The sequence below is a fragment of the Cyanistes caeruleus genome, chromosome 3 (assembly GCF_971803275.1).
Source record: "Cyanistes caeruleus chromosome 3, bCyaCae1.hap1.1, whole genome shotgun sequence".
NCBI classification, from domain to species: Eukaryota; Metazoa; Chordata; class Aves; order Passeriformes; family Paridae; genus Cyanistes; species Cyanistes caeruleus.
The window spans coordinates 84,095,999-84,118,445 of record NC_141703.1 but is presented as its reverse complement, the minus strand read 5'-3'; the positions used below and the strand labels follow the sequence as shown (position 1 = coordinate 84,118,445).

Sequence of the window (22,447 nt, the reverse complement as noted above, 5' to 3'; positions counted from 1 at the left end):
ATTAAGAGAAAATAAGTAAACCCAAGTGGGGAGTAGAATGCTGTTTATTTGAATTCTGGCTGGTAAATTCAAGTTTAACAGGTCAGCACTGTTCGTGTAATTGGCCTTTCTCTGTTAACAGAACTAGACAATAATGTTCCTGGAAAAAAAAAAGAAAAGAACAACAGTAATTTAATGGGGGAAAAGCTACTTTGCTTAGGAAAATCCTGCTCCTGCTTCAATTCACAGTGAATTACTGTGGTCACAGAAGTGTGCTGCACACCAGTTTGGAGCACATTTTATGAAGATATACATTCAAGCATCAGTGTTCATCAGCCTGCCATGTGGTGCTTGTGTCCTGCACCCCAGCTTCTTTGCACTTTGCTCCTTGAGAACAGTGACTGAGTCAAGATCTCCTCCAAGCAGTGTTTGTGAAGAGTTTGTAAAGAAGCCACATCTGTGGGACAAGAAGGTAAAAGACAAGACTAGTGCACGAGCCTGTTAGACCTTGTGTGCCAGAGAGCAAGGACAGCGAGTCCTGGAGCTGCCACTCCAATTAGCGCTTAGTGCTCCTAATGCCAGCTTGTGTTTCCACGTTTACATCCACCCCAACAAAATGAAATCACCTTTTGTAAAGTCCCCACTCATCAGGCAAAAAAAGTAGCAACATCTGGTGGTCAAAGGCTTCTTGCTGGCCAAGTTCAGCAGCAGTTGGTTTGGTGACCCCTTTGCTTTAGTGGAGACATCTTCTAGAGGGGCTGCGCTGCTTGACAGACACTACTAAAGATTTTAATTTTTTTTTCCTACATCCAAGAGAGTAATCCAGAGGGAAAACCCATATATTTTAATCAATGGAAGTGAAACCATTTGCCTTTCAGAGACTATAAAATACACACCCCAGGGTTCAATGCTCTTTTTTACTACTCCAGAACATTCTTATGGGGAAATCACTCTTTTCTTGATGAATGTGAAATTCAAATGTGGAAATATGCCATTCTTCATGCTTTCTCCATAGGGTGCAAAATGATTTCTGTAATTAAACCCTTTTTGCCAGCATTTCCTGATGAGAATATTTTTTTTAATTATTTTTTTTTTCCCTAAATACTAGGGGAAAAAGCCATGTACAAAAGGGTTTGCAAAGCCAGGTCTTGACCTTTAAGCCTCTGTTTGAATTAGCTATTTTGTTTAAAAAGTGCACGAGGATGAGGATGAGGAACATGAGTGAGAGCTGCAGCTTAAGTTTCCAATTAGGCACTGCTGAAAGAAATGGCTGCAGGAAAAAGAAAGATATGGGTACCAGTGCTAATATTAGTGTAGCTATTAGGGAGGACATTAGCTCTGAGAACACACAGCCCAGTGTTCCACACACTTCAGCAGCCCCAAGTGTGTTACCAGGGTCTGTGTGGGGATTGTGCTGAAATGTGTGCTACGGCATCAGTGCTGCACTGGTTCCCATGGTAGCTAGATCAAGGAAACCCAGCTTCTCTGATATGTATCAAGCTGTGAGGGGCAGTGTAGACAAAATTGGAGTCAATTAAGAAAAGCACCTGTGGGAGCTTTTGTAGGACTTGGACCTGAAGTCCACAACATATTGCTTGCCACCACAGCCTGGGCCATGTAATATACAGAGATCAGGAAATGGGACAGAGCTTTTATCCACCTACACCATTAAGGGGTGAAACCCCATTCCTCTATGACAGATGGCAGGGCTGAACCAAAGCTGGATGCAGAGATGAATCCTGAAGTTCCCACTTTGAGTTATGTCTCTCTGACAAAGCTCTTGAACAAGGTGGTAGAGCAGAAATCACTGGTGCTCTTTATCAAAAGCAGGATTTCCCTCCTCTTTCTCCTCACTCCATGAATTCCTGCAGCTTAAATCAGTCTGCATTGACTAGAGAGATGGCTACACTACTGGTACCATGAGTTTATGTCCAAACTGGGGATGGACAACATATTGAATCACAGAATTATTAAGATTTGAAAAGACCAACTGCTGACCCAGCACTGTCAATTCCACTAGTAAACCATGTCCTTAAGTGCCACATCCATTAGTCTTTGAACACTTCTGAGTATGGTTATTCCCCCACTTCCCTAGGCAGCCTGTTCCCATGTGTGATCACTTTTCAGTGAAGAAATTTTTCCTAGTATCTAGTCTAAACCTCCCCTGGCCCAACCTGAGGCCCTTTCCTCTCATCCTGACGACTCTTTCTTTTTGTAAAGGTATTTCCTTTTATTGGAAGATTTTTAACAGGCTGCTGGAGGCTGGAGAGGGTCATTTTATACTGACTGTGCCTTTTGTAGCATCTCAGTGGATTTTAAGTCTCAAGAAGAGCAGAACTGAGCATCTACCCACAGTACTGGGCATTATAGCCTTCCTTTCCTTCTGTGCAAAGCACCAATGTCTGTTGTCATACCTGAGAACGAGCCGAGGCATACGATGGAGCTGAGAGTCTGCTCCAACTGCTTACTCAGGAAAAGTTCCCATCAAGTGAATTGGCCATTTGCCTGAGTGAATGTTGCAGGATTCGGCCCATATGCTTCTCAGCTCTTATATTTGCATAGTGCAGAATATGCTTACAGTACAGTGCCAATGAAACAAAACTATATACAGTTAAGCACAGAAAAACCAAGAGCACAGTTAATACCATTTACAAACAGCAGCTGAGCTCTGCAGCTGACATCCAGGCTTATAGACCATGCTCTGATGTGGGTAATATGCACAAGACAATTATTTATAGGCAGTTAGGTGGAAGGTCCTATAAACATATAGGTCTCTATTCTCCTTTCCCTAAGCCTATTACATTCTTTTTCCCTGTGCATTGTTTATATTTTAACTCTGTAAATATGTCTCCCTTTTCTTTTTTTCTTTATTTTTTAAACTAAGGAAAACATATCAGGAGGCCACTTCCATGGAAAACAATTGATCCTGAAGTAAGTGTTTTGGGATTGTGTAAACATACTGTATATACCATATGAAGTGAACTTCAAATTAGATGCTGGTTCCTTCAGTCTACTGAAGTAGAATGAGGTCTCTCTTATCACCAGAAATTCCAGTGATGTCTTAGGAAAAAGAAAGATCTTCATCAAGAAGGTGTAGATCATGTCAAGAATGGTATAAATTTCTCAGAGGATCAAATTACACCTTTTCAAAGACATATTTTTCCTCTCTAAAGATCTAAAGCATGGGGGTTTTTTTTCAAATCTAGTAATAGGATAGAATATTTCTCAATTCACAGCACATGATAAAACAGCCATGAACAACTGTAATACAATACCTCTTCAATACTATTGACCATAAGTATGTTGGAAGATCCTCCAAAAAATAATTACCCTATTACCACACTTTGACTTCCCATCCAATTTTGTTCACCTCACTGTACAAAACAGATGGAATAGATGGCTTTTATATTTTTAATAAGAATAGAATGTTCAGGATTTGATATAGAAACCTGGCTACCAAGGTGATAGGTACATATAAGAAGCTATTTAGAATAGCTGTGTGAATAGGAATTGCCATTAAATTACAATGAAATACTGAAGCATATCAAACAATATAAAATAAAACTTAGAAGGCCAATCTGCAACCATCTTCAAGCCATAACCTCTTCATAAGGAAGACTATTTTCCTGATTAAATCTTCTGGTTTGGACGCATGTGTAATGTTTCTAAATTCTCCAAAAAGACCACATATCTTTACCAACTTTGTGATCACTCTAGATTTACACTTGTGCAATAGAAAAATTCATAATAATAGTCTGAATCATATGCTAGATGCTCTTGGGAAATGAAAAGCCAGTTATTTCAATCACAGAGAGTCTTGGTCTTATTAAAAAAAAAAAATAGATCTGGAGACATCTTTTCCCTTTAGAGAATAATGTCTGAGACAGAAGAATAAAACCCCCAGTTCCCCAGTACCTTCACTTCTGGCATCTCCTTTTCATGTGTTGAACCAGCCATTGACTTCTGAGATGGCAAAGTACCCACATTATTGTATGATAACAGAGAAAAGTGATCTTCTGGTACTGACACAGCAGATCTGAGTACAATGACTGGTTCTGATACACATTTTCAATCCTTGTTAACTTTTTAGGACTCGACCCCAAGCCTGTCTCACTGAATCCTCACCAGAATATTAAGTAGCATCAATATTCTGTGCCTCCAACCTGGGCTGCCTCCGTCAGCTGACACATCACCACTGACAAGCAGGGAGGGACTGAGCTCTGCTCCCACTTTCTGCTCTGTCCTCCAGATAGATTGTGTTAGTTTACAGGCAAAATTTAGTTTTTATTATTGTTTGCACTTCAAAATCAATATGGATATGGAAGAATAAGCTGAAATACATGCCTTTCGCATCCTTAATAGCAGCGTGGCCTCTCTGTAGCTACGTGAAAATTCCCTAACTCTTTATTTAACAGTAGCAATTTATCATGACTGCTGTATCACAGTGAAGTAGTTCAGTATCCCAAATTTACAAGAAGCGCTGTTCTCTGTGCCTATTTGTACTGCTTATTTCAAGACAGACCAACAGACTGAGTGCTAGCTTTCAGCTTGGAAAATCCAGATTCAGTTGCTTGGTGTAGCAAAAAAACTGTCTAGGCTTCAGTTTCCTCTGTATAATATACAGATAAAAATACTTCCTCTCTTTATCAGATGTTGTGAGGATAAGTGCATTAAAGACTGCAAGTCCCACCAGCACTCAAATAGCCATAATTATCTCAAATAGATACACGTAGTGCAGGTACAGTGATATTTAATACATACCCTCTGTGTATAAACCACGAGCCAGGGCTGATACGAGCACAAGCCATGCTAAGGAGTTAAAAATGCTGCTTACCTGAATGCTCTTCCCCGGCTTACGCTCCATGGAAGTTTGCGTGTCGGAAACCAGCTTCGGCTTTCGGTCGCGATGGCGCGCGGCTGCTCAAGTCAGTGGATTTATTTCAGTCGCACACTCCTGGAGGCAGGGGCCCATTGTCTGGGCTGAGACACTCAATCTGGAAGGGAAAGAATAAAAGGGCTCCAGTGTGTAAAGTCATTCATTACAATCTGGAATGAACAAGGGAATCAGTGGGGTTGCTGGAGGTTAAGCAAGGGCAGAAATTGGTCTTTTATCATTGAAATGCCATAGGAAAAAAAATTACACAAAGTAAGGGATCTAATCCTGCACATCTCTGCTTGCATCTCTTGCCTTTATTCATTGCAAGGGGTCACAAAGAAACAATCACGTACATTTGCAGGACCAGATGTTAAATGCATTTATAGCAGAATTTCATAAGCAAGCAACTTCTTTTTCCTTGGACAGAGCTCCAATGAAATTTTGACACGACCTTTATATACTTTCAGATAAAATAAGATTATTTGGATTGCCATCCTACATAAGTAAATTTTCTACTGTAACTTCAAACTCAGAGGCATGAGAACATGCTTCAGAAGTCAGCAAATATTTTTGAAGATTTGATCTGGTGTTCTTTTAAGAGGAACTTTTGTAGTGAAAGAAAAGGAAAAGGATTGATTACAAAGCTTTCAGTACTGAAGGTGCATCATATTACCGGAAAGTGTGGAGTGAAAGCTGTTCTGAAAAGCTCCAGCAGCATCTGTGCTTATTTTATTGTACTAGTTACCCTTGGCTATGATAACTTTATGCACAGCATCAAAATCATGAGATGTTTTCATAGCTATCCTACAAATTTAAATAAAACTGTGAGCAACACAATTGCTTTCTGAAATGCAGTAATTGACATTACTTTCTGAAACTTTTTACTCTCTGCATTTCAGGACTGCCTGTGTTGCAGTGAGCATCCACAACCCAACATCCAGGCTTCAGATGAATACAGCAGTGAGGACAACTCAAAGCATGCTTGCTGAGCTACAGTTCTTCAAGCAGGAAATTCGGTTCAACCAAGGGTTCCCACCCACTTTCCCGGCGGGAATTCCATAACCTCTGGAGCCAGATTTTGTTCACATATCAGCTCTGCATGTGATAATTCTCCCAACTAAGGCATTTCACCTTTCACTTGTTTTACATCCCCCACTTCACGTGGTAGTTCACTGTGGGCCGAGGATGCTACAAAGGAAGGATGCTACAAAAATGACCACTTAATAAAATGGCTAAATAAAACAAGTGGTTGATCTTACAGACTCAGTCACAAGTCTAACAGGGACCAGTCCAAAACCTGTGCTAGTGCACCACTTCTACTAAACCCCAGAGAAGGGCTGCACAGGTAAAATACCCTGCCCATGGAACTGGAGTTGGAACTAGATGATCTTTAAGGTCCCTTCCAATTCAAGCCATTCTGTGTGTCTATGAATTTTTTTCTGTATCATTTGCATATTTAGTGACTGCAGATTTAGAAAATAAGGTGAAGTGATGGGTTTTAGGACTCAGTAAGCAGTACATTTAAAACTGGTCTTTTTTCTTATTTGAAATCCCCAGATGCAGACTGTGTAGCGTGTTAGACCAGATCATGCCTGATCCAGGCATTTTCAGAGTGCAGCTGGGTCAGAGGATGGATTCCAATCATTTTCAGGGTAAGGGACTACAATCTTAATATGCTACTTCATTCACCCTATTGGGCTGGGTAAAGAAAACATCATAGAATCTTACATGAGCCTGTTGGGTGAGATTAGGAACAGCCACATGAGCACCTTTAAATAACAATAAACAAAGAACTAATGGAGGTAGTGACTAATCTGCCTTCTTTTCCCTTTCCCTTTTGAAAGTGTAGCTATGCCAGTCTGCTGTGAGTTGAGACAGAGCAGGACTTAAATTCGCACCTGCAAAGCAAAATAAGGTACTTCCCTTACTCACCCTCTGCATCTCTCTGCAGGAGTGTCTGACACATGACATCTGTTAATGAGGGTTATAATCCCCCCTGTCCATCTTATAACCCCGTACTAGTAGTGCTTAGACCCAATGGCCTCTTTTCCTGAGGAAATAAGGCTTTTGTAGGAGTGCTGTCTGTCCATCTGGCTCTCCATCTGTCAATCCTGTGCCCAGCAATATATTCTGAACCTGGTGGCTAATTTCACCCCGTTCTCTAGAGAGGTAAAAGCTTAAAAGGTATAAATATCCTACATATATTATGAAAATCAGTGGTGTGTGAGACAACGACAAAGCACAGCTCATGTGAGTGAAAGGCCATGGTATAAACTCGTTAGCTAATTGCTTGGCTTGGGCTGCCAGCTGGCCAGTCAGTACATGCAAACCAGCCAGCTCAGCTACCTGTGAGTGACTTCTTGGATCTTCACACAGTGCACCTGGCAAGCCAGCAGACGAGAGGAGACCTTTGTAGAGGGAGTAGGTGTGCACGGGGATAGACAAAAATGGAAAAGAAGACATGCCAAGGGCTGTGGTCAAAGAATAAATGGTGTTATTGAAGGGGAGAGGAAAAATTGGAGGGGGGGGATTTTGTAGGGAAGAATACATGACTTAAGATGTTAATAGAGCGACTTGGTTGTTCATAATGTCTTGAAGGACAGGGCTCGATTTAATATCCTGAGTGAGGGCTTTCCTTCCCTTTTATCTTCAGAACTTAAAAACAAAAGGCATGCAGTAAATTTGCCATGGTGTCAAAGCCAGAGCCTCCAGTCTCCAAATCTCTGGTGCTGGGATTTCTCTGGTGTACATGGCAGCAGTGTTGCTCTGCTCACCTCTGTGTTCAGCTGACTGACGCTGTGTTTGGCTGTGAATTACTGCCCTTGCTCTGTCAGTGGAGAATGAAACCCTACTTCTGGCTTGGTTCTACCATCAGTTAAGCAGATCCCGCTGCCACTCCTCTTTCAAGTACATTTTGGCATTATTTAGTACCATTTCACTGCCAGAACACTTGGTTTTTCCCCATTCCCTTACTCCCTCACCCCCTACATTCCTTTCTGTGTTTGATGTATGTTCAACCACTGCCTAAGAGATAAAGAACAAACATTCATAACAGTCAGACTCCTAAAAAATCAGCTGAATTCAGGATTCCTAGTGTCAGATGATAAGGTGCCCGAGCTAACCTACTGATAAAGTATGTGGTAAGCAAACCCTGTGATCTACACAGATAACTTAAGCTTCTGCAGTGCTAATTACTATTACAACCTTAAGCTAATATTTGAGCTTTTCTTTTGAGCAAGGATGTGTAACAATTAGATTACAGGATTTGGAGCATTACAAAGAGAGATAAAAGCAGCAGTTTCGTCATGGTATGTGGTATTTTGTTTACATAGAGATAATAGCAGTGATGATAATAATAATTTAGTAACAACTATTCCATTTAGGTCCAAATTCTGATTTCAGGTGCATCAGACCTGCAACGTAATTATCCTGAATTCATTTGGATTGAGACATGCAGATCTCTAGTCAGAGACCATTTTGAAGTGAATTGTTCTGAAGAGCCCAGCACGGTGTATGGAGTTCTAACTATTCACAGTAGCAAATGCTGAACCAGTATTTCCAAAGAAGGACTTGAATTTGGATATTTCCCTTCACTTCTGCCCTGAGCATTGCTGAGAACTCTGATGGTGTGTATTGCACCCTGATCCTGATCACAGCTCCAGCAATTAAAGGGATCTCTGTTGTTTTGGTCTCTGCCACCCTCATGGTTTCCTCTCTCTCTACACCACAAGAGTACGTATATGTAAAAATATAATATGCTTGAATACAGTGGTAATGGATAGGGAAAAACCAAATAACAGAGAAACAACAGTTCACTCTAGCTGTGTGCCAGATTTAATACATGTTGTGTTTTAATGTGGCTAGGACATCATCTTTAGAACTTTCTACACTGTACTAAGAAAAAAAAAGCATATTTTCTGCATGATATTTGGGCATGTTTTTCTATGTCTCACTCTTTGTTTTTTTAAAATTTCTTCTCCTAGGCACCCAAGGGGAAAAAAAAATCACCCCATGTCCATGACAACAGACAGCTCTTCTGATGAACCATAAAATTCCTTGCCTCAGAGATAAGTCAGCTCATACAAATGAGCATTTGGCCCTTGAAATTTTTTTTCTGCTGAGATGATAGAAAATGCAAGACAAAAACAGTCATTGCCAAAAATTAAAATCAAGATTTTCTTCTGCTTTGCAGACTAAAATCAAACTTCCTAACTATGACAGTTTTTTCACGTATTTACCACCATTTCCTGTAAGACAGAATCAGTCACACAAAGCAAAGCTAATGTCCACTCATAAATATTATAACATTAAAAAATAAACCTATCTCCTAGCGGTGGATCTAAAGAAACTCTGAAGCAGAAATTTGGTCCCAGAGTCACAAGCAGCAAACAATCAAGGTAATTAACTGAGAAAAGACAAAGGCATGTTTTAGCAAGCCCTCATTCCACTTTTAGTCTATCATAAGTATATAGGAAACCTAAATGCAGGTAAGGTAGCCAGATAGGATAGTTTTCCTTACCCATAGGCACCAGGGTCTTTTCAGAGAGCTGCATCTCACAGACAGTCAATACTCGGTTGAAAACTTGAAATACAGGTTTTAAGCAAGAACTCTTCTGAGACTTAGATCCAGACTCAAGAGGCTGAAAGCATCACTCGAAACAGCCAGTTTAATTTATGCAAAGAAAAGGCACATAGCTCAAGGACAGGTAAGTAGGTAAATAAGGCATTGTCAGCCCCTTCTTGGCAAAGAAAAGTACCATGAAAAGCCTGCATTAAAGGAGAGCTCTGCGTGGGAAATGAAGGAGCCTCGGGTACAGACATTTGATGTATTTTTTTCAGAGTGTGGCACAGGGGAGCGTGCACTGGCTCAACCTGTTGTAATCTAACATGTGGGTTGCTAGTTGTTGCGATGATATTGCAGCAGCCTCTTCATTAAAGGAGCTGTGTGTTTAGCAGCAATGATTAGTTTTCTACTTATAAAATCAGGATCTTGTCACTGCTGCTATTGCTCTCTGTTGCTCTTCCCCCCTTTACCAGCTTTTCTTTTCCTTTCTTTCTCATAGTGAGCAGGAAGGAATGCAGAGAAGGATGGATAGGTACTATATGCTTCTTATTTGCTCAGCTGACAATCCTTTTGCTACTTCATTTCACTTTAATAGGATCTTCTTGTTACCCACCTACTGTATCTCAGCGTGGAAAATCCTGGCATCAAAAGGTTGAAAGCTGGAGGCAAAACTTGGCTCCCTGCAGCTCTAGATGAGGTGAGGATGAGACAAAGTCATCTTGCTTTGCAAACAGTATTAAGGCAGTTCAAGGAAGTGTAGGTAAAGGACATTAACTTCCCCATAAATTAATCTCCAGCAGGCTTTTGCTTTTTCCAAAGGCAGAGAAGATGAGGGAAGAGTTACCTGTATTTTAGAAGTGTAAAACTGTCAAGGATAAGTGGTAAAACAATTTCTTCTATATGAGATACCAGTGCATTTCTGTTCAGCTTGTGTAGGGGTGTGTGTGTTTGTTCAAAAAGGGACTTTGTGACAGAAAGATGTGTGACAAACAAAAGTGGAAACTGTCTGGGCAGCCTGTGCATTGGTGTGCAGGGATCTGAGTGTGCAGCTGTGTGGGGATTACCTTGTAGGCAGCACCGGGACCACCTGCACAAATCCAAGAAAAGTTCCTCTGCCATATCTACTGATGAGTTTCAGGAAAAGGCAGCCCTGGTTTAAAATAGCCTCTGGAATATAATATTAAACTTTACACTTAAAACCAAAACTGCTTTTGGAGCCCTAGCTGCACCTCTATTTCCCAGCAGTTACTCTGGGCTTTAAAATCCAATGTCTTATGTAAGTCTCATGGCAGGGGGGGTGTTACTGAGAGTTGGATGGGAGACACCTCCTTTCTTGGTCTGGGGGAAATCCAGGGTAAGATCAATGTGACAAAGAACCAAAGGAGATTAAAACAGGCATTTGTGTTGGCAAGGGGAATGAGGCGGGCTGAGGGGGAGAAATTTCAGCTCTGCAAACACCAGACCTGACATTTCTGCTGTCTGCTCTGCACAGCGGCAGCATGGAGCACGCTGGGAAGCGTGTGTGTACCACTTCCCTCTGCTGGAGGCAGCTCAGACTGTTACCTGCCTCCCCATCCCACAATATTTCCGTAGGTACTAAAAATGCTCCAACCCCTATCATCTGGCACAGCAGTGATAATGAAGTGGCCACAAATCCTTTCAGTAACTTTCATTTATACAAAAGTCTCAGTGCTGACTGGGGGGTGGAGCACAGCAGCTCTTCCAGCACAAAGGGAAAAAAAACGGATGAGAGAAGGGGACGTGTTTTGCAGAGATTGTTTAAGCTGACACATTTTGAAAGGAGCCAGAATACCACAGCCTGGACATGTAACACTTCTTGAAAGAAGAATGAACTGTCTGATTGCTCACAGCTTTGCACAGCCACGCACAGCCTCCCCCACCTCCAACACTGTGCAGCACCAGTCAGGGAGTGATTTGGGGTTGTTTAATGTATTGGTGGCCGTATAAGCCTGCACTGATCAAGTTTGTTTTGGAGCTTGCACAAGATCACAGGTCAAAGGAATGTGGGGGGCTCAATAAATTAGTGGAGAGAAAAAGAGCTTGTCTGCAAGCTGTCTTCCCTGTTTACCTCTTGGATCATCTTCAGGCGTTAAAATATCTAATATAATACTGTGTAACTAACAGGTTTCACCATCCCTTACTTAGAGATTGTGAACATCAGTGGTTTTATATCCAGGGTCAACCACAGGCTGTAGAAATGAATAGCTCAGATGGAAATTATTTCTTTTTTCTCTCTCTTGACTATGCAGAACATTTCCTAATGCTTAGCCCTTAGATATATCCTACTGACATTCTCCAGTAGCCTTGTGGGACCAGCCCCAGCTGGACCGGTCCCAACAAGACCAGGCTGGATGGGGCTTTGAGCAACCTGGTCTAGTATAAGATTCCCTGCCCTGCCCATGAGAGGGGTTGAAATGAGATGATCTCTATGGTCTCTTCCATCCCAAACCATTCTGTGATTCTTTTTTCCATGACCACCACTCCTGTAGGGCCACTGAATGCCACAGGATTTAGGAGCACAGGTAGCATGAAAGTCCTGGAAAGCCAGGGAGGTTTTGATACTCTGCCATTTTGCTGATATCAGCCTTGTCATTATCCTCTCATGAGAGCTCTTACAAGAGGAATCACAATCTAGTAGCTCTTTGCCATCAATACACTAAATCCTATAAAGTTTTTTTTAAAAAACAGAGTGCCCCAGCAGGAAAACACAAACATGTTACACAACAATTTATAGCACAAGAAGAAAGCACTATATTATTACAAAGATATTGTCCATTAGAACATGAAAAAAAGAGGTCAAGTTTATGTTTTGTGCAAGAAATGTTCTTGTTTAACTATCATTTTCCTCAGATAAATTGATTTTGTAAAGGATGTAGCTACCCCTAGCTTTCCTGCCATCCCAATGGCATGGTAGATCATGCTACCTCCTCAGTCACAGTCACCCACATCTCTTCTGAAACAAGTTTTCTCTGTGATTCATACTGAATCTTAGTTGTAAATACAGCTTCAGTAAAAAAAATCATCAAATACCTCTTTAGTAAGAAAAATAGGGAGTGAGTAAATACGGAGAGATTCCATCATTTCACTGCTTAATTATTTATTTTTAAGGGGAAAGTGATGGCAATGCCTCACAGACTGAATGATGACACCCATCTATGCCAACAGAAATGCTTGCTGCAAAGAGAAGCTTATTTTTGTTAAATAAGCTGCCAAATAAAGGTGTAAATAAAAAAAATTAAAAAAAAAGTTTTCTGTATCTTATGTGTGCAGCTACATTGGCATTTAACTTTGAATCAGATAGATGGGTGCTATTGAGCACCCCAATCTGTTGACAGCATTTTAGGATTTCTACAGGGGCTAGACGGTTAAGACAGCTGAGAGAGACTAAAACCACTGTATATCAAGATATTCCTAGATGTCAAGGCACAATTCTTCCTTAAGATCTGTGACACAGACAGGAGCTGTCATACGAAGGTTACCAGATATAAGTGAAAAAAATTAGGGAAGAACATGATCTAAGTACTGTCCCTCCAGTTAAATGCCTAACTCTTGAATTTTGAGAAATTTCATTGTGTCTGTTGTGTAAAACAAAAAATATGAGTTATTAGCTCCTACTGGCAAATAATTACTAAATTTATTCCATGTACATCTGCACTGAAGCCAAGGACATTACAGAACTGAGGTTAGCCTGTAGTGGCCACTCGTGTCTGAGATTTTAATCTCTTTGGAAGTGTGAAAAAATAGGTTTCCACTTTTGTATCAAATCAATGGCAACCTCCATAAGCACTTCTTTATTTGTATTTAAAAACAAACAAAAATTAATAAAGATATAAAGACACAAAGAAGAAGAAAAAATAGAAAAAAGAAAAGAAGAAAAAGATGGAAAGGAAATAAAATAAAAAAGAAAAAGAGAGAAGGAATAGGGAAAAAGGTAAATATAAAGGAAATCATGGGAAAAATTAAGAAGACAGAGAAAGATGTAACCAGATTGTTTTATGATGTATATTAAAAGGACTGCTCTCTATGAATAGGAAACAACAGATTTCCTTCTGTCTTTCTTCCTTCTGATAAGAAAATTCTGATTTCATTACTTCAAGCAAGGGAAGATAACTAAATGAATGAGCATACTGGTCACACTAGAGATGCTTTAATTCCAAAAACATTTGATCTCTGTCTAATATTCCTGATTATCTCCACACGTATGAAGTGGCAATGAATATGCCTGCAGGTACGGTATGGTGCTGGGTATGATGTTAAATATGAATCTCTCTAACTGACCTTTAAAACTATTTCCATCCTACTTTTTCAAGCATTCTCTGTCATTGCCAATATCCTTTGACCAAAAAAAAAAAATCAGACACATAAATGAAATCAGAAAGGGAATTTTGAGGGTGATTTCCTGTGCAAAGGTTCCTCTCATTAGAGGAACTGACTGTAGTAGGGTGAGCCTGAGCAAGGACAGTGATGGAGGGGGAGACCTGAGGCAAACCAAAATCTGAACCAAAAGCTTTCCAAGGATTGTCACATTTGGCTGAGTACAGAGTGGTTTGGCAGAGCTACAGCCAGTCTATCAGCCTGCTGGGAAAAGAATGGGGACATTAGGTTGATGAGGGAGGAAACACTGACCTTAATTTTGTTTCCAAAGATGCTATTTTTTCCTTAAGTTGAAAATCAAATAATAAAATAAATAAATCAAAACAAACAACAACAACAAACCCAAAAATATGTAATATGCTTTTGTAAAGGTGCATTACAAAATTAGATAGCATGTGTGGTTTAGTGAGAAGTGAAAACTATTCTGGTCTGTAACTGTTAATGCACAGTCTGAGTGGTACTCCAGCCTCTACAGCCTCTTTCCACTGCTCTCATAGGGCTCTGAACAGAGAGTAACACAGTGAAGTTTGAGCCCTTAGACAATGCAAAACTGAACCTCAGTTTTCCTCATACATAAATGTTAATTAATAAATGTTTTCTGACGCAGGTCTATGCTATCCTATTCTAGAAAGAAGGCTATTTTTGTTAAAATATTTGACACAAAATATTTTCCCACTATAAAAGCATTTTCAGGTGAACTGCAGCATTTGACCATCAGCTTTATAAAGCTCTGTCAGACCTCGAGCTAAAATAAATATTATGGAGCTAAATATTACTTCACCATCCCTGTGGATTTTGGTTTTAGATTGTAATAGGGGTAAGGTTCTTTTCAGTGTCCCTGCAAAGGACAGAGCTCTCTCTCTCCATCTTTTTTCTATTCATCAGTGTCTTGTGCTTTGCTCTGTACAAATGTTTGCAGTGATTTGTAAGCAGTCTATGCAGAGGTAGACCCAGCTGAGAGTTATTATTACACTCAGACAGCTTTATGCATTGACCAAAGATAAAATACACTCATCTCCTTAATACTATATATACACTTTCTCTATATATAGCATTAAAATGTCCTTGCTGACGCTCTAACCATAGGATCAGTAGCTTACATTTATATTTATACTTCTTTTTTTCCTTTGGATCTACCACAGTAGTACTCAGACTGAATCAAGATAGCTTTGTTTAGTTTTGTTCCAGGCTATATAGTTTCTAATATTATAGGGATGCAGTGGTTCAGAACATAACTCTTCAGATCAGGAGTCTGGACAACTGCTACTGAGAACTCAAGTCTTCTTAACTTCTTTGTAAACTGAGGACAGCAGTGATTTGTAAAACTGCCTTGAGATGTGTGTCAGGTAGATGCCAAGTGTGACTATAAATATAATTTGGGCAACTCAATGGGCTGGAGCCAAGCCCTTTCAGAAGCACATTTTTAAACCAAGGATTCTGAAAACCTCAGGCTCCCCTATTTGAGCTAGAATGCTTTCAAAGCTTGCCAGGTCATCCACATTGAATTTGGACAAAGAATTCCAGAAAGAAGGAAATACTGTTAACCAGGCAGGTGGCTTTGTGCAAGCTCTCTGTGACCACTAAAGTCAGGAATATACGTATTAAATATTATATCAGAGCTAAGACTGTTAGAAGACTTAATTCATCATTTAGCAGAGATCTAGAACTCCAAGAAGGGTTTTGGGCCATTACTAAAACATGGGCAAAAGTGTGCTCCTGCACAGAAGAACAATCTGGCAAATTTTCTTTCTCTCTGTTACCACTGGTTGAAACATCCATAATGAGAGGCAACTGCAGCAGCTCTGCTAAGATTTCTGAAGGAAAGTCACTGCAGACCACTGCAAAATTTCTTCCCTGTTCTCAAGGTTCAGTGACCCATGGGTCAGTGCTGTTAATGTGGATTTCTACACTGGTGCAGCTGTAGTGTTAAATGACAAGGATGACAGTCTTGCTAATTTATGCAGGCACAGAAAAGAGACCTAGCCCATAATTTCATGTTTTCAGGGCTTGACTTTTGTTCTAAATGTCAACAGGGTGTGCAAATGCCACACAAGTCTCCCTTAGGACTTGGCTCAAGTTCATATGCAGATACTTCTGAGAGTGTCTTAGATTCATGAACTTAAAAACTCAGCTTAAATATACAAAAGTAAAATTAGTCGTGATAGACAATATAAAAATACTATTTAAACTCCTGAGAATTTCTATATGTTTGTGCACATATATGTACACATATGTACACAAATGCACATACAAATCCACACACACACCTTCTCTGCACGCAGGATTTCAAGATAAACTCACTGGTCAATTTTAAACAGTCCAATTTATCTCCTTGGATTGTATTTCTGCTGATTTACTGGTTTTCCATTTTGCTTTTAATTACTATGTTGCAAATTTCTTAGAATGATAGTCCTGGAAGTTGTCTCTACAAAAGAAAGAGCATATAAGCACTGTGAGAGTACTCAAAAAAAATTCTCCAAACTAATCCGAAAAACCAATGCACCTGAGCTTTTTTCTGCATAGAAATGCTTTTTGATGTGAAAGACCAGATGACACAAAAGCTCCTATATAGGTCCCTCCAGAGCATGGCAGTGCTGAATTGCTTGGCAGGGCTGAATGGAAATGTCTGTGGAAAAAGCTGCCCTTGCACTTACCCATGCAATAGAGGCTTGTGTAGATCTTAACTGAGTGATGGTCAGGAAGGCAGAGCCTGTTCTTGACTAGGATATAGGGCATTTTGGGAGTGTTTTCCTGGACATGTGGAAGAGATTAAAAGGTTTGAAGAAGAGAAATTCCAGACAGAGGATGTCTCTGAAGGTCTTTGGTCTTTTGGTAATGTTCTCAGATAAATTTTCTTGATCAGGAGAGTCTGAGAAAATTTGAGTGAAAAACTAAAAAGAGCTGAGAGAGAGTAAGAGTAGCCTTAGAATCAGGCAATGAACAAAGGTGTGTGAACAAAGCATAGGAGACTCAACTCTTCATAGGTGTTTAGATTATCCAAATTCAATTTAATCTGTGATATCTGATCATCATAGCAAGCACCCTAGTAGCTCAGTTGGTTTGGTAGTTCTGATTTGTTATCCTCTCTCTGCCAAATCTGGCATATGAATTATGCACATTAAGAATTCAATTATACATTTAGTAGTAATTGAAGAATATTTATAAGACCACACACACAGACACAAAATCTTCTCCAACTGTGATCTTGGACAAAGTTCATGAAAGCTAAATGTTGCCATCCAACCACTATCACTCTCTAGCTTAATGTCTTGTACTGTTCAGCTTTCAGACCAAACAATTATGTGGAGACCTGTAGGCTCATTTTAAGACAGCATCAGTGCTGGTCTTTTTTATCACCATAACGAGGGATGTACAGAGTTACAAAGCTGCTGGCTAATAAATACCTTTCCTTACTGACTGAACATCACTTGAGCATGTGATATGCATTGCAGCATGCAGAATGTTTGACATCCTAAATCTTTCTTGTCAAAGCAGGAGCAGTACCTGATCCCACAACTACAATGTCTTGATTCCTTGTAAAATCACTAGCAGCTATTGAGTTTTTCAGATTTATTCTAGAAGAGGCTTTCAAGGCTGTCTGTAGAATGTCAGTATCAAAGATGAAGCTGATTAAATTCCTGTATTTTGGGCTCTTGACTTAAATCCGCATTTTTGAAATGTCTTTCTGAGCCTTTCCTTATTAATGATTGCTTTCAGAAATAAATGTTGGTTGTCACATAAAAAAATTGTTTCACATTTCTATTTTGTTTCCTGTCATTTGGTAAATTCTTGAAATAAGACATTTAAAATAGTAAACAGATGTTCTAGTAACAATTAACAAATATTTCTGTGAGTGGGGAGCTAAAAAAGTCTGCAAACCTTGGAGTTTCTGTTCTACGCTATCTATAGTCCCACCCCACCCCCACCACCACCACTGCACACCATTCTTTTTCCTTTCTTTCACTTTCTTTTTTCCCCTATGATTTCAGCTCCCACTTCCAAAGCCTGCAGATATCCTGTAGGTAATAATTTTCCCTTGGTAGCCTCCATGCCTCCAGGCTCTCTTCTAACTCAAGCAATTACCAGCTGGCAAAAGGCACCACATGCTATGACTGGTTCTGAAGTGTGGGTGGTAACTGGTGGTCACTACTTGCAGGTTGATTGTGCAGGGTCAGACCATGCAGAAAAACATCCCATCACCATTCATCTGACCAAGGGTTGCTCCCAGATTTGGAGGGTATTAATTTCAGTCTTTTCCTCCCACTTTCTCATTAATTTTCATGAAACTTATCAGTACCTCATTATATTTTCTTGGAGATATCTAGTTCTTGCTCAACATGACTAATTCAAAAATGATCTCAGGTTTTAGTAAGGGAACTGATAAACAGATGGACAGGCAGAGCAACTGCATAAGGCTTGAGGAACCCAGAGGAAAAACTAGACTGTCACTGAGTTTGTACTTTCAGGATCTCAGGAGAATTTATATCTATTCATTAACTCGACTTTACCTCATCAGAGAGAGAGAGAGAGATATTTAATTTATAAATGGGTCAAGAGAGGCATGAAGAGGTCAGGAGACTTCTCAAGGCCCTAGACTAAGTCTGTGGTGAGTCCACGGATATTTTTTTTACTGGCCTATACTGTAACCTCAAAGTCACTGTGTACTCAACTGGGTCTTTATTAAAGGGGTGGCAGGAATAGGAATAAAGGTGCAAACTATGGAGAACCTCTTGGGATAGCTGCCATGGCCTGACTTACTTGATCCTTGACCCATCCCTGTTACAGGCAGCAGGTACTGTCACCAGAGACACCATCCCTACATGGGTACAGGGGCAGAAAGGGTAAGGGACACAGACATCACTTGAAGGCTCACTAGACTTCTGAAGATTAAAGTTACTACTCCTGAGCCCTTGGATCCACATATTTGCCTTGTTTGCATGTTCTCAGCTGCCCATTCTCAGGTCCTGTCATATCCCTTGGATCAATTCCTTTCATTCCTTGAGGCTCCTCCTGCACAGAAACTGGCCATGCCCAACTGTTTCCTGTAACTAGGTTTGCTCCTGCACCGTCTCCCTTCAAATTCAGATCCATCCTCTGGCTCAGCCTTATTCTATTAGCCCCTTCCTCTCCTTGAAGAAGATGAGAGCTCCCTTCCACAAAACATCCCCAGTGGACCTGAGGCTTGGATGAAAATGAACAAACATTGGGAACCATAGTAGAAAATTCTTCCTCTCAGTGATGTCAACAGCAAAAAATTTATTCCTTGACTCTTTCCTTGCCTGAAGTTACACAAATTGTTCTCAAAGTCTAGGTCTCCGCTGAGTTTCCCTGGATTTGTTGCATGTTTTCTTCACACCAGCTATCTTAATATTCCTTAAACTCCTTGGGCATAACCCTGTCCCCTTGTCTCTATCTCCTAATTTGGTTTGGTGACCTTCTTGTTATGAAGTAAAGAGAAAACGAGGGAAATCTCTGTCCTTCAAACTCAGCTTTGTTTTCCCAGACTGAATGACTCTTAAAACCCTGGGAGTTTGTGTGATTAAGGACTCAGTGAACCCCATGAAAGGCTCTGTAATTTACACAGCTATTGGTATTTTAAATCAGAGTGCTTAGGTCTTCCTACATCTCATGATTTGAAACATGTTTGCACTTACGAGTCTAATTATTTTTAATCAAATTAAGCCGCTGCTATGTTTTCCTTATCTACGTGTCCTGAGAAAATATAGCCTTAAGACCATCTGAAATAATTTTAATAAGCTACAAATATTTTGTATGTGTTTTATTTTCATTTCTCAAATGTAGCTTTGCCAGTGGAAAAAAAGGCACAGCAAAAAAAGTGACTTGTTTTTAAAGATGAAGGGAAGGGAAGGGAAGGGAAGGGAAGGGAAGGGAAGGGAAGGGAAGGGAAGGGAAGGGAAGGGAAGGGAAGGGAAGGGAAGGGAAGGGAAGGGAAGGGAAGGGAAGGGAAGGGAAGGGAAGGGAAGGGAAGGGAAGGGAAGGGAAGGGAAGGGAAGGGAAGGGAAGGGAAGGGAAGGGAAGGGAAGGGAAGGGAAGGGAAGGGAAGGGAAGGGAAGGGAAGGGAAGGGAAGGGAAGGGAAGGGAAGGGAAGGGAAGGGAAGGGAAGGGAAGGGAAGGGAAGGGAAGGGAAGGGAAGGGAAGGGAAGGGAAGGGAAGGGAAGGGAAGGGAAGGGAAGGGAAGGGAAGGGAAGGGAAGGGAAGGGAAGGGAAGGGAAGGGAAGGGAAGGGAAGGGAAGGGAAGGGAAGGGAAGGGAAGGGCTTCTGCCATCTGTACTTTTCAATCTGTTTTTCTGCTTATTGATGAATCAGAAATGAAAAAAAAGTACTTATATCCTAAGTTACAGAAACCTTGATTTGATTTCTGTCTATCGTGATGTCTTTCTGCATGACCTTGGGCCTGCTATTTCCTCACCTTAAAAAGTAGCATCAAAACACGTTCTTGCATTTTTGGCTGAAATAAATCATAGGCTCATCAGACAAGCCTTGCCTGTCACTATAGCCTTGTATGCACATACGGTCCTGATCTCAACTGATGTCTCTAGGTGCTAATGCAATGCAAAGACTCTGCAGTCAGAACTTTGCAGTCAACTGTGCTAAGTCAATCATCTTGTGAAAATAAAAGCTTTGAGAATCCCATGAGAAGTAAATAAATAGATAAATAATGAGCAATCCCACTGCAGTTCAGATCATGTGGTTTTGAGAGATAAAAGAATTTATCACAGGTGTGAATAGCAGCCCACACTTCTTTCCAAAAACTCCCCTTGAAATTTCTGCCATCCTGCATTTTTAACATTTTATCACTGGAGCACAACAATGTACTTAAAATAATATATATTTTTACCCAGCCATCTTGCCACTTGAAGATTCTAGAAAATTATGAGAAGTAGCAATCTCAAATTATGTTCTGCAATTAAAATGTAAATGCTCTTCTCTTCTGTAAAGAGGGTTTAGCTCACAGAGCTGGCTGGGCCAAACCAGAGGCCTGCCACATACAATCCACTTCAGGTTTTTCTAGATCAGCAATAGTCAAGTGCCTCAAGGCAGCTAGATTTTGATATTGGGAGCTCTGTGTATGTTCGTAGTACTTCCAGTTAATCCATATTATAACACATTGACAATCAAAACCGTGGTGGCCATGGATTTGTATGGGACCAGCTCCTTAGCAAAACTGCTGGCCTGCAATTTTTCATGAAGCCTGCTTTTCTGTCTTTCATCTGAAAATATTGGTTTGCTGAAACCAGTGCCAGTAACAGAGATGACATATCAACTTCAGCCTAAACTTTTGCGAGAAAAAGGTTTCTGGCTCTGGCTATGTGGTTACGAAGCAAAAAGTCATTCACTCCAGAAAACTGAGTTATTTGATGACCATCAAGTCCTCTTGCAGCTGTATAAATAATAAAATATTCATTTGGCCAGAAAAGAGACAAGCTCTTTAGTCCCATTCTTAAAATCTAATTTGGGATGTGAGAAATCTGCGTGTTGAAGTCCTTGTTCCAATAAACATAGATTTATTTACCCAAAGAGCTTGGGCACCTGAAGATGAGGGACAGAGACATGCCTCAGGGAGACCCAGAAAAATCCTAATGTCCACAGGGGTTTTTCTGATCCCAATAATTACTAAAGGCCTAGCACATATATGTTCTTTCCCCTCCCTCCCCACCTTTCCCCCACTGCTTCAGATAGTTCAGTTTGGCTTTAGATCATTTTTTTTTTAAACCTGAACAGTTTTGTAGGGACAGGAAAGCCATTTCCAAATCCACCCAACTCTACCTGGCATCCATCACCACAGAAGCAGACACTCAAATACTAATGGTGCCTGTAAAGCAGAAATTGAACTTTACTAAAAAAAATTAAACCAATTAATCATAGGCCGAAACTTCAGAAAAAACCCAACAGAAATCTTGCAGTGTGCTGTGAAAGCTGCCAACTTCTGGGATTTGCAGCAGTCTCACAGGAGCAGTGTGTTACTCTGCTTCTGCAGCAGCTACAGTGAAAACAGAGCTTTATGCAGGACCAAGAGTGCTGTGGTTTACAGAGTCAAATCGATCTCAGATATGCACAGATTCACTCAGACTCAAGATTTTTTGCTTTGTGGAAGCCTTTTGGTAAAACTGGGCTAGAAATTACCTGAGGATCAATTTTTTGGCAGTTTGCCAGGTCCTTCTGCTCCTAATCTCTTGAAGGTAGATATAGTCATGGAAATCTGTCTCTTGCTCCTCCTCTTTTCCTCATGACAAGTGATATCACACAAATATACAAAGATAAGGCAAGTGCACACATGAGGAAATGACCTTTCTGGCCATAATTGCCTTTCAATGAATCTCCCCTCACTTTCAACAGTTTATCCTTTTCCATGAGCCTTAACAAGAGCCTCAGTGGTTGCCCTTGCAGATGTCAATATCCTCCGTGAAGCAATGTTTTGGCTTTTTCAGGCTGGACAGCTGGATTGTGTATGGGCACAGAGGGGCAATGGCCTTTCAGGAATGCTTTTTGCATAGGTTTTGGCAAGCCAGGTTGGCTTGAGGAAGGTTGAATTCACACCACTGCTCATGATAGGCAGGCCTGCCTGTTAATGTGCTGTGAATGGGGGCATATGTGCTTTCGGACAAAAAGGA

At 40.6% G+C, this 22,447-nt stretch overlaps 1 protein-coding gene across 1 annotated transcript in view; it reads right to left on the bottom strand.

Moving 5' to 3' along the window:
* Positions 1–22,447, bottom strand: part of TENM4 (teneurin transmembrane protein 4) — a 1,355,518-nt gene that overhangs the window by 594,576 nt on the left and 738,495 nt on the right. The window contains exon 7 of the mRNA XM_086882312.1: positions 4,814–4,973. The gene's annotated coding sequence lies outside the window, so the exon portion shown is untranslated. The remainder of the gene's footprint in view (positions 1–4,813; positions 4,974–22,447) is intronic.